Source organism: Polyodon spathula, chromosome 4 (genome assembly GCF_017654505.1).
Source record: "Polyodon spathula isolate WHYD16114869_AA chromosome 4, ASM1765450v1, whole genome shotgun sequence".
NCBI lineage: Eukaryota > Metazoa > Chordata > Actinopteri > Acipenseriformes > Polyodontidae > Polyodon > Polyodon spathula.
The window spans coordinates 16,757,738-16,770,003 of NC_054537.1; positions in this window are offsets into that span (position 1 = coordinate 16,757,738).

The following is a 12,266-nucleotide window of genomic DNA, read 5'->3' on the forward strand; positions in this document are numbered from 1 at the left end:
GCTACTGTAGCATTCATTTGATGTTCTGGACCCTGCACTTAACCATCACCACCTAGGGCCCCGCACAGCCTAAGGCTGGCCCTGATCCCCCTCACATGTGCAGTCACTCTGGTGGGTTCTGGGTTCTATTGTTGTTATACAGTTGTTATCGTTTCTGTTTGTATCTGTCTTTACCTGGCCCTGAGCTTGCTATGAGCGTGAAATCGAAATCCAAACTTCCTAATTCCACTTAAATCATGTGAAAAGGGGACTTTTCAATGAAGAAGTCTGTTCAGTGCCAACAATTAGTATCCTGGCAAGCTCAGAGCCAGAGAAAGACAGACAGTGAAAAATGGTAATAATTAATAATACTAGAGCAATGGGAGACAGAATCATCCGGAATGATTGTATTATAAAAAATAAAAAATAAAAATTTAAATCTGTATAAATAACATTTGAAGCTACTGGCTTTATTCGTTAACTATTCTTTGCTCTTGGGCATTGTAGATTCATCCCTTAATTGTCTTCAAACCTGAGATTAGTCTGGTTGCTGTTCACTGTACTCTCTACAAAGCCACAATAACCCTTTTTGTACTGAACTCAGTATTTTACGTGTGCTTTTCTAGCACATTCAACAACCACATCATAACCTCCTTTAAAGTGATTATAGCAACAAAATAGTTGAAGTGTTCACCATCATGCACATCCATTCACAATAAAGGTCTCAAATGTGCAAGTTTTAAAAGCATCCCATGTTTTAGCAAACAATTATTTTCTTTTTAAATTGTGATATCTATCAGTACACTAGGTTAAAGAATTCTCACTTTACAAGCCATGCTCTTAAACTGTCTTGCACCTTCAGGGTCATTTCACCGGGAAAGTTTCTTGTTTCTGTCAAAACTCCATACCTGAGACCGATAAAGTGAATGGAAGTGCATGGCAAGTAAGACTTATGGAATTATTTTGTTAGCCACAATTACTTTAATTTGTACTCTACATTTTGGGCCTGATTTTCAGAAGGGGCAAAGTGAAAAACAGGTTGCAAAAGTCCTATAAATCAGTTGCGCAATGGCATTTCAGGGTGTGCGCTCTGTGAAAATGCCCTTGCATTACAGCTTGTTACACCTGAAGTACATAATTAGTTGTTTTCAAAAAGTGCAAAACATTGATGTGTTCACTTTATACACCAAAACATACTCACTAAATAAGACATGCCCCCTCTCTTGTCTTATTTAAACTGTGACCGCTGTCAGGATACTGAGCTGTAATCGACAATGAAGGATATTGAAGCACTTCAAATTCTGACTTCAGCATGAGAGTGGAGGAAAAAACAACCCTACCCTAAACCCAGAATATTTCATCCCCATCAGACATTTCTAGCTCTAACTCTAATACAAGTTATGCATAGATTCAGATTGGATATAGGCATTATAACAGAGCTGTGTGATCTGCTTAAGTCTGATTTAGAATCACAAACAGCCCGCAGTCACGCCATACCTGCACCTGTAAAGGTTACAGTAGTCTTTCATTTTCAAGCAATGGGTGCTATCCAGGCAACAGCTGGGGACAGATATTCTATGTCAAAGATACTGACTGGTGTCACAGATGCACTTTTCCATATAAGGCATAGGAATATGTACTATTTCCAAAGGGGATGTGGAACAAAATAGAACCAAACACATATGTTATCAGTTGTCTGGCTTCCCAAACATGCTAGGTGTAATAGATTGCATTCATGTTGCAATATACCCAGAATGAAGGAATGAAAACATCATCATGTTTTAACTGTGCAAGTTTTATGTGATGCTCAATGTATTATCACGGATGTAAATGCCAAGTGCCCTGGCTCATCCCATGACTCATTTATCCTGGAGAACAGTGCCTTGTTCAGAAAATTCAAACAGGGGCTTATAAGTGGAGGCTGGCTAATTTTAGAATATATTAAATAAATAATTAACTTATGACCATTTGAAAATATATATATATAGCAAACGCATATTAATTTTTAACATTTTGGTCACACTTTATTTTAAGGGCTGGTTTTTTTTTGTTTATTAACTGTTAACAAACAGCTAATAAACATGTTAATGTACATTATTTATTTTTTGTTAACTGTTAGTTAATAATATATAATAGGCCAGCTAAAACTGCAAACACCAGAGGCCTATGGATGATCAACCAAACACCAGAGCCCTATGGATGATCAACCAAACACCAGAGCCCAACAGATGATCAATACCCAGTCGATCATATGCTTGAAATCAGTTCAACTTGTTACTGTAATGTTTAGCAAATTAAATCAGGTTTTTATTAACCCTAACCCTAACTCTAATTGCGACCTCTATTTTCTCTATTAAAATGCCCCTTCCGAAAATCAGGCCCCATGAGTGCCTTTTTAATAGCCACCTCACACTGTCTGGTTGCTGTCAGCGGGAAGTCTTTGTACCCCCCAATTCGGTAACTCTAATCGCTTGTCTAAAGCAGAAACACAGGGGGACAATTGTAACAAACTTAAAGGAGCATACTAACTGGGAGTGATCCCGTGGTTAGTAAGGAGGACGATGGGTATTAAAAATAAAATAAAATTATATCTTTCTATTAAATCAATGGGAACAGCCTCACAAATAGAATCTAGAGAGACTTGTAGAGACCTTAAAAACAAGACTAGGAGAACAAAAAGGGAATTAGAGAGACAAGTAGTGGCAGAAAGTAAACTTAATTCAAAAGGTTATTTTTCTATATGTTAATGCTAAAAGGAAACTTAAAGAGGAAGTCAGTAGTTTACATGACAGCAGTGGTAATTTAGTGACTAAAGACAACCAAATTGCAGATGTATTTAATCAATACATCGTACAAGTATTTACAAAGGAGGATTTATACATTATACCATGGTTAACAGAATGTACACAAACACCATTACCAGAGTGTGTTATAGAAGAGAATGAAGTACTAAGGGAGCTAGCTGCACTTATAATAAACAAAAATTCCCAGGGCCTGATGGAATCTGTCAAAGAGTCCTTAGGGAACAAGAGAACAGATTTTTGGACCAATGTTATATATGGTATTCAATAAATCTATAAATAATGGAGCCACTTCACTGGACTGGAAATGTGGCAATGCTGTTCCTATATTTAAAAAGGGAGACAAACTTGACCCTGGGAACTACAAACTGTACCTGTAAGTTTAACATCACTCATATGTAAAATCATGGAAACTATAATAAGGACTAAAATGGAGGCATACTTATATAGTTACAATATTATAGGGGACAGCCAACATGGCTTTAGGAAGGTTAGATCTTGTTTAACTAATTTACTACATTTCTTTCAGGAGGCAACTACTAGAGTCGTCAAGGATAGTGCGTATGACTTAACCTACTTAGATTTTTAAAAAGCATTTGACAAAGTACCTCATGAAAAGATATATCTAAAGATTAAATCAGCGGTAATAAATTGTAAAGTAGCAGCATGGATTCATAACTGGTTACAAGATAGGAAGCAGAGAGTTATAATAGCGGCTAGGCATCAAACTGGAGTAATGTAACAAGTGGGGTACCACAGGGATCAGTATTGGGACCATTGTTATTCTTGATCTATATCAACCACTTGTACCAAGACATAACCAGTAAACTATGCAAATTTGCTGACGACCCAAAACGTAGCCAATTCCCAATCAGCTATTTTCGTAATACAAAGAGATTTAGACAAGATTGAAGCTTGGGCTGACACATGGCAGATGAGATTTAATGTGAATACATGCAAAGTCTTGCACATAGGGTGCAAAAATATTACAGGCAAGTACAGCATGAATAGTAATGAAATAGAGGAAGCTATGTATGAAAAGGACTTGGGGGTAGTAGTGGATGAAACTCTTAAGCCAACTAAGAGCGGAGAAGCTATAAAAAAGGCAAATAGAATGTTAGGTTATATAGCCAAGACAGTTGAATTCAAATCAACAGAAGTTATATGAAAACTCTCCTGAGTTCCTCTCCTGAGTGTTAACAGCCCACGCTTACATTAAGCGAGCGAGCATAGGTGGGCCGAATGGCCTTTTCTCGTTCAAGAATTTATTGTGTTCTTATGTTATAAACTAGTATGCAAGTTAATACCAAGTAACTAAGCAGCTCAAGATAGTCCCCAGCTGCTTATTAAACATTTTATCAATTGCACCAAACCCAAAATAACTGCTGTTGCCCAAGACTCTACGATACTAAAACGTGTTGTTATTTCTGTCGACTAAAGACTTGTGGTATCATACTAACTGGAACAAATACTACTGTTACTACTACTACTAATAATAATAATAATAATAATACATTCCAGAACAACTTTCCAGTATCTGTGCCTTCGGCCTTTAACACATTTTTCTTTTAATTTGCTGCTGTACCTGTCCTCTCAGGGAAGGCATCATTAAATCTGCTTACACGTGCATTCAATCTGCTTGCAAGTGTGTTCCATGCAGTTGTGCACTGCAGAACTGTTGCAGTCCTTTCAGCCATCCTCCCCACAGTTCCAAAAAAAATGTTGTACACTATGAAATAAAGTTTTTGCTCCATTGTATAATTTTGCAAATGACTACTGGCCATGACTGCCTTCAATGGATGTACTGAGAAATTAAGCTTTTATAGGCTATAGCTGAAATATGTAAATAGTACTTCTGATTTGACTTGTTACAAAATAATTACAAGTTTTGTTTATCATCTAACACAGTTTCATTAATTGTGGTTGTGTGTTAGGAAAATTAGATTATACATGTGAATTTGGTTTAAGAAAATGGGAAAATATTCTTATGCAATTCAGCCCTATCCGTACATCATTTTCTTAAGTGCAAAAATGTGTAATTCAAAAACAATAATAATTAAGATGTTAGGTTTCTTCAAAAACGAAAAATAACACTCTTAAAATATAATTAGTTGGACAACCAATCACTCAGATTTTGAACCCCAGTTCTTGTACTAAAGCTCGTTAAAATTGCTACTAAGACCCCGTTCACAATACTGGACCGGCACAGGGCCAACCCCATATTAGGTCTGCAACCCGGTTCATATATTTTTTTTTTTTCTGGAACTCAGAATGGAAGCGCTACCGGAATATACAGTAATCCTTTTGTAACGTTTCTTTTTTTTCTTCTTCTTCTTCTTCTTCTTCTTCTTCTTCTTCTTCAATTCAGCATAGTGGCAACTTTATGGTACGCATTAAAAAAAAAAAACACATTGACTATTTTGACTTACCGTAACGGGGTGACGGTCCAAGCTTACCCCACCCACAATTACAATTCTCTCAAGAACAGAGAGGTATTTAGAACGCAGGAAACAGCAACGTATTTGTGTTGAAAGGTATAAATATTTATTTTCGTAATGGATCATTCACTCAGATTGCAACTGGCTATCAGGTTGTACACAACGACTTACATTCACAAGACAAACTCACGACTGACCACCTAATAGTACGACTGCTCCCTCCTAAGGAAAGACACGGCATTAAGTAATGTTAAATACTTTACTCGTGTTTCTTCTCATTTATACGGATTTGTTTAATCTGCATGAATACCGCCTTTGTTTACAAACACGATCGTTTAAACTATTCTATCGTTTACTCGTTGTTATTATCATTATTATTTTCCTAGTCCCAAACCATTACCAGTAAAGACTGAACATTAGCATTACTCCTCATCTTGGAAGATTACCGAACATATGGCTATAACAAAACCCTTATCCCACATGTAAATGACTTTATTAATGAAGAGAAGCGTCAATCTAAATACAGCAATACGCATCAAATACACTTTGCTCAACAACATGCACAGCACATAATAAACCACTGATCTAGTAGAATAACAATAACAATAATAATCACAATGGTGCAGCAACGATCTTAATATATGTGGATGAGAACAGTATTTTATGTGTGTGTGTGTGTGTGTGTGTAAAAGTAAGCAGCTAAAAACTAACAAGTGATCGGCATTTTGATGTAAAGATGCACACTTCTGTAGCTATGTATATCGTTGAGGGCAAATAAAACAATGGTGGCTGAATATTCCAAGTCGCCAGCATCATTATTGATCATTACTAAGATACACAATCCTGCAGTTTTTATATATATCGCTTAGTTACTAAATCTGACAAGAAGAAAATGTAATTGTGACAAATTGAGCACAATTATGAATGCACTGCAGTTCGTATTGTAGCGTTTTGTGCTATGGGGGTGAGACAAACTAGATGAGGTTCCACGTACTTTTTTTTTTTTTTAATAACACAACGGCACCCTGTTTGGGCCGGGGTTCACGCCAAAATAATAAACGGCTGTATCTCTCTCTTTTATACCGCACTCTGCTTCGTCGATAAGCACTCAGTCAGTTCTCCGTCTCTCGCAGTCTCTCTCCGCTCAGACATTCACCCGCGTTCTCCCGCTCGCGGCTCCCCCATGCCCACCCTCCTACTCTCCTACTCTCCTACTTACAGCCTCCGGGGGAACCGCCCACTGCGCACACACACACTCACGCTGACACACACTAACGGCGTGCCCCGTACCCTCACAATACACGGAATCTTAACAGGACGTAACAAACAAGACAAACACAACGTCCAGGATGCTGTCATTGCCAGGATCGTTACACAGCACCCCCCCCTTAGTACCTCGTCCCCGAGGGAAGAACAAAGTTTCGGAAACGACCCGGGAGGCGATGATGTTTCTGGGGGCGGGAGCCCTGTGTGGAAGACGGCCTCCCATCAGCCACAGGGGACAGGGAAACTGAACCGTCGGGGGAGGAACCCTCAGCCCTGGGGGTGGGAGGACTGTTAGGGCAGAGTGGATCGGGAGGGGGCAGGAGAGGACTGTCAGGAGCTGCTGGGTCGGATGGTGCTGGGTGTTGTCCCAGGTAGGTCCCGGTGCAGCACTACCTTGCGTCCTCTGTGAGGTAGCTGCACCCGGTAGGCCACGTCCCCGATCCTCTCCAGGACATGGCAAGGACCAAGCCAGTGGCTGTCCAATTTGGGGCAACGGCCCCGCTGTCTCTTGGGGCTGAAGACCCACACGAGCTCCCTGGCGGTGAAGTGGCGCCCCCGTACTCGGAGATCATAGTTCCGCTTCTGCCGTACCCCAGCGGCCTGCAACTGGTCCGTGGCAAAGCTGTGGGCTGATTCCAGTCAGTCCTGTAGTCTCCTGGCATATTCAGGGCCCGGGGGTACACTGGGGGCATCTGGGGGATGACCAAAAGCTAGCTCCGGAAGAGTGCGCAGCTCACGCCCCAGCATCAGCAGGGCAGGGGTGCATGCGGTGGAATCCTGGACAGCAGAGCGGCAGGCCAACAGCACGACAGGCAGGTGGGTGTCCCAGCCCCGCTGATGGGTGGCGGTGGTGACAGCCAGCTGCACGGCCAGCGTGCGGTTGAACCTCTCCACCAGTCCGTCGCTCTGAGGGTGCAGAGGGGTGGTCCGCGTCTTCTTGATGCCCAGGCACTGGCACATCCCGGCAAAGACCCGGGACTCAAAGTTGCGCCCTTGGTCGGAATGCAACTCTTGAGGGACCCCGAACCAGCTGAAGAACCCCTCCAGCAGTGCTTCAGCAGCTGTCTCCACCTCCTGGTCTGGCAAAGCGTACGCCTCTGGCCACTTAGTGAAGTAATCGAGGGCCACCAGAACGAACCAGTTCCCCCTCTCAGAGCGTGGAAAGGGGCCTAGTACGTCTACGGCAACCCTCTCCATAGGCCCCCCGACCTGGTACTGCTGGAGTGGGGCGTGCGACCGGCCCTGGGGTCCTTTCCGGGCAGTGCAGATGTCACAGCGCCTGCACTGCCCCCAGTAGAACGACTGTCGGAGCTGCCGCAGGGTCTTTGTCACTCCAAAATGACCAGTGCCTGGGGTCCCATGATGGGCCTCTAGCACCTCCTGGCGCATCGCCCCGGGGACAATCACCTGCCACCTCACCTCCCCCGTGGCGGGTACCTTCCACTGCCGCTGAAGGACTCCGTCATGCAAGGCCAACCCGCTCCACTGAGCCCACAGCCCCCGAGTGGCTGTGGAAAAAGGGGCCACCTCCTCCCAAGGGGGCCTTCGCTGCTCTACCATTGTAGTATGGGGCGGAGTTCCGAGTCTCTGTCCTGATGGGCTCTCCAATCCACCCTCTCAGCCAATTCTGCCACCCGGCATTGCTCTTCCCCCCGGTGGGACAGCTCCGCTTCCCTCTCCTCCTTTCTGCTGCAATGGGTGCATCCCTCCCAGGCACAGGGACGATGGGACAGCGCGTCCGCATTGGCGTGCTTCTCACCAGCCCGGTGTTGGATCCGGTACTGAAACGCCTGGAGCTGTTGGCGGACCCCCTCCACCACCGCAAGCAGCTCCCATCGGGTGATGCAATACCGGCGCTCCACCTTGCTGAGCGACCGGCTAAAATACGCCACCACATGCTCCCCTTCCGGACCCGGCTGGGATAAGACAGCCCCGATCCCCTCGTTGCTCGCATCCGTGTCCAGCAGGAAGGGAGAACGGACATCCGGGGGAGCCAGCACCGGGGACTGGCACAGCGCATGTTGCAGGGAGGCGAATGCCTCCTGGCACGCCAGGGTCCACTCAAAGGGCTCGTCTTTCCTCAGGAGGCGGTGCAGGGGGGCAGCGATGGTGGCAAAGCCCTGCACAAACCTGCGGTAGTAGGACGCAAGCCCTAGGAAGCTTCTAACCTGCCGGGGGTTGACGGGAATAGGCCAGTCCCTCACTGCAGTGATCTTGTCCACCTCTGTCTGGATCCCCTCTGCTCCCACTCGGTGCCCAAGGAATGAGACCTCCTGGCGCATCAGCTGGCACTTTTCAGAATGCAAATTTAGCCCCGCTGTCCTCACGCGCCGGAGCACCTCATGCAGGGAGGCCAGGGCGTCCTGGAAGGTCCCTCCGTGGACCAGCAGGTCATCCAGGTAGACCAGGCACTCCGATGGGGGTACTCCGGCCAGCACCTTTTCCGTGAGCCGTTCGAACATTGCAGGGACGTTGTAAAGTTCGAACGGCATCACAGTAAACTGCCACAGACCCCGTCCAGTGGAGAAGGCAGTCTTCAGCCGTGCAGAGGGATCCAGCGCAACCTGCCAGTAACCGCCGCGGAGGTCCAGCGAAGAGAACCATCTAGAGCCGGCCACCAAGTCAAGGGACTCATCGATGCGGGGAAGGGGGTAGGAGTCCTTCTCCATCACATCGTTCACTCGCCGGTAATCGACACAGAAACGCCACTTGCCGTCCTTCTTCCGCACCATGACTACCGGCGAGGTCCAGGGGCTGTCGGATGGCTCAATGATCCCCGCCGCCTTCATCTCCTCCAGCACCTGCTCTGTGGCTTCCTGGAGGGCGAGCGGTTGGCGGCAAGGGCGCTGCTTAATGGGGCGGGCGGCTCCCGTCTCGATCTGGTGCTGCACCAGGTGTGTCCGCCCCACGTCATCCGAGGTGGTAGCGAAACTGTGGCGATACTCATACACCAGTTCCCACAGCTGGCGACGCTCTTCTGCGCAAAGCCCTTCGCAGCTCCTGAGTCAGACTGGGTGCACTGCGCTGAGAGCTGGGTCTTCAGTGGAGACTGGTGGCGGAGGGGAGATTGCTGGGGACGCTGAATTACCCCTGACAGTAGCGCGTGGCATGGCGGTGTCCTCCCGCAGCCCTTGGGTAGCGGTTGGCGGCGCCATGCAGAGTGGCGGGGCTGCCTGGGGGAGGGCTGCATTCCCCTGGGCCACACCAGAACTGCAGGAGGGCGGCTGTACACGCTGGCGAGCGTTGCGGCCTGAGGGTGAGCATGTTGGCTTGCGAGCATTGCGGATGGAGGGTGGCCGTGTTGGCTGGCGAGCGTTGCGGCCTGAGGGTGGCCGTGTTGGCTGGCGAGCGTTGCGGCCAGAGGGTGGGCGTGTTGGCTGGCGATCGTTGCGGCCAGAGGGTGGCCGTGTTGGCTGGCGAGCGTTGCGGCCAGAGGGTGGCCGTGTTGGCTGGCGAGCGTTGCGGCCAGAGGGTGGCCGTGTTGGCTGGCGAGCGTTGCGGCCTGAGGGTGGGCGTGTTGGCTGGCGAGCGTTGCGGCTGGAGGGTGGCCGTCGAGACACTGTATTGTCCCTGATGAGACTGGCGCATGGTGGAGCCTGGGGGTGTGCTGAGGTCTCCCATCTCACTGCAGCGATCCGTTGTGTCCTCGGCAGATCCCGAAACTGTCGTGCGAAGGGGTCCCAACTCTGACCCAGCGGTCCAAGGGGTGAGGCTAAAGCTAAAGCCGGGCTCCCCTGTATGTGCAGTGTCCCGGTCCGGAGGTTTAGCGGTCCGCCGGTGTAGCGCAGGAAGTCCAGGCCCAGTATACAGGGGTCCTGTACAGCTGCTACCCAGACAGGGTGGTGCACGGTCCGTCCAGCCACTTCAATAGCAAGGTTGCCCTTTCCTTGTATGGGGGCTAGCTCTCCAGTCACAGTGCGCAACTGCACGGTGGTGGGCTCCAGCCGGACTCCTGCAGGGAGCACATCAGGACGGATGAGAGTCACCGTGGAGCCAGTGTCCACGACAGCAGTGCACGGGACCCCCTCAATGCGGACGGGGACATGGCAGAAGTCCCCGGCAGTGGTCCTTCCTACCGCTATGGCTGGCTGGCACTGTCTGTGGTCGGCTGTTTCCGTGGGGGGGTGACGCCGCACTCTGTCGGCTACACGGGTTAGTACTGGTGGCGGCTGCTGCAGCTGGGTGGTCCGCTATTAAGGGAACTGGACTAGGGGCACGCGTCGCCCCGTCTATGCGGGCCCCTTGGCGTTTCCCTGCGGTTGCTGTGTCAGGCGTGGTGGTGCAGCAACTGCTGCTGGGCAGTGGCGCCGTAAGTGGCCAGGCTGTCCACAGCCCCAGAACGGCTGTGGGGGGGTCTCAGGAGTCCAAGCCGGTTGGGTGATCGCCACCCTGATGAGGGTGGTAAGCTCCGGGGGCCAGGTGGGGTCAGTGGTGTGGTAAGGGGCCTCCTCTTCTTCTGCTTGGGCCATGCAAGCTCGAGGTGGTGTGTGGTCAGGCCGCCTCTTCTGCTGACCATTCTCACTCCCAGGGGCATGGTCCCGCTCCCCCTCCTCGAGCACCACTTCGACTTGTACGGCGTGAGCCACGGCGAGCTCTAGGGAGGTTGGGGTAGCAAACCGGACCTGCTGACGTAGAGCGGTCGGGGTCAGTCTGCGAACAAAGGCCTCGACAGCCAGGTCCTCCTGGGTTGCTGGCAGGAACGTTGGGTACCTCTTCCGGGCCAGGTACTGGACATCAGCAGCCAGTACACCCAGTTTCTCTCCAGGAGCTCTAGTGCGGTTGGCCAGCTGCAGGCGCAACCCGACTGCGGGCTCCACTCTCCCAAAACGGCGCTCGAGAGCTGCGGTTAGCACCTCGTATTGGGCCACCTCGTCTGGGCCCAAGTCCAGCAGAACCTGCAGCGCTTCTTCCTCTAATGCAGCCGCCAACTGTCCTGCTTTCTCCGTCGGTCCCCAGCCATTAGTAAGCGCTGCCATCCTGAATTTGACATGGTACGCCTCCCACGGAGATCTACCGTTATAGCGGCCTGCTTTCACTGACTGCCGGCTCGCCCCTTGCAATATGTTCCCCCCACACCGCATATTCTCTCTCCCGTGATCGGCACGGGGCCCATGTCAGGGCTTAACGTCATACTCCCTTGTCAGACACACACTCAGTTCAGCAACCAATGCCCCACAGCTACTACAGCCATTCAGATTGATGGTGGTTAAACAATGTAAAGCCTCTTCTTCTAAACAAGCAATTAAATTACTGGCTTTCTCTCTGTCTGTCCAGTTGTTTATCGTTGCCATCATTTCAAACTGCTTTACAAAGTCTCGCCAATCGGCCTTACCATTGTACCGCAGACGGCTGTAATAAACCCCCTTGTTGACATTCTGCTGCAGGGCAGCCGTGTCCGATGGTGATACTGCCTCCTCCTTGACGCGCACTCGCGCTCCTCCTATCTCCGTGGCCAATGACGTCCTTGCGGAGGCTGAAGAACCTCCTTCTTCCTCGATGACGATGGCGCAGTGCCCCTCAGCCTGCGGACCAGTCCGTTTGTCTCCTAGCTCCGTCATCTTGATCCCTCTTTCCTCTTTCGCCCAAGGGTTCTTGCTCCTCCCTTGCTCCATGTTCTCTCCTCTCCATGCAGTGCACATGCTCGGGTCGCTCCTGACCCTCAGCTCAGCGACCAGCTCCTCCAGTCTGGCTCGCAGCTCGTCTCCTCTCATCTCTCTCGCATCTGCCATCTTCTCCCTCTTGCTTCTGTTTCACCCCTCGTGGCAGGCGCTGTACAAATCCC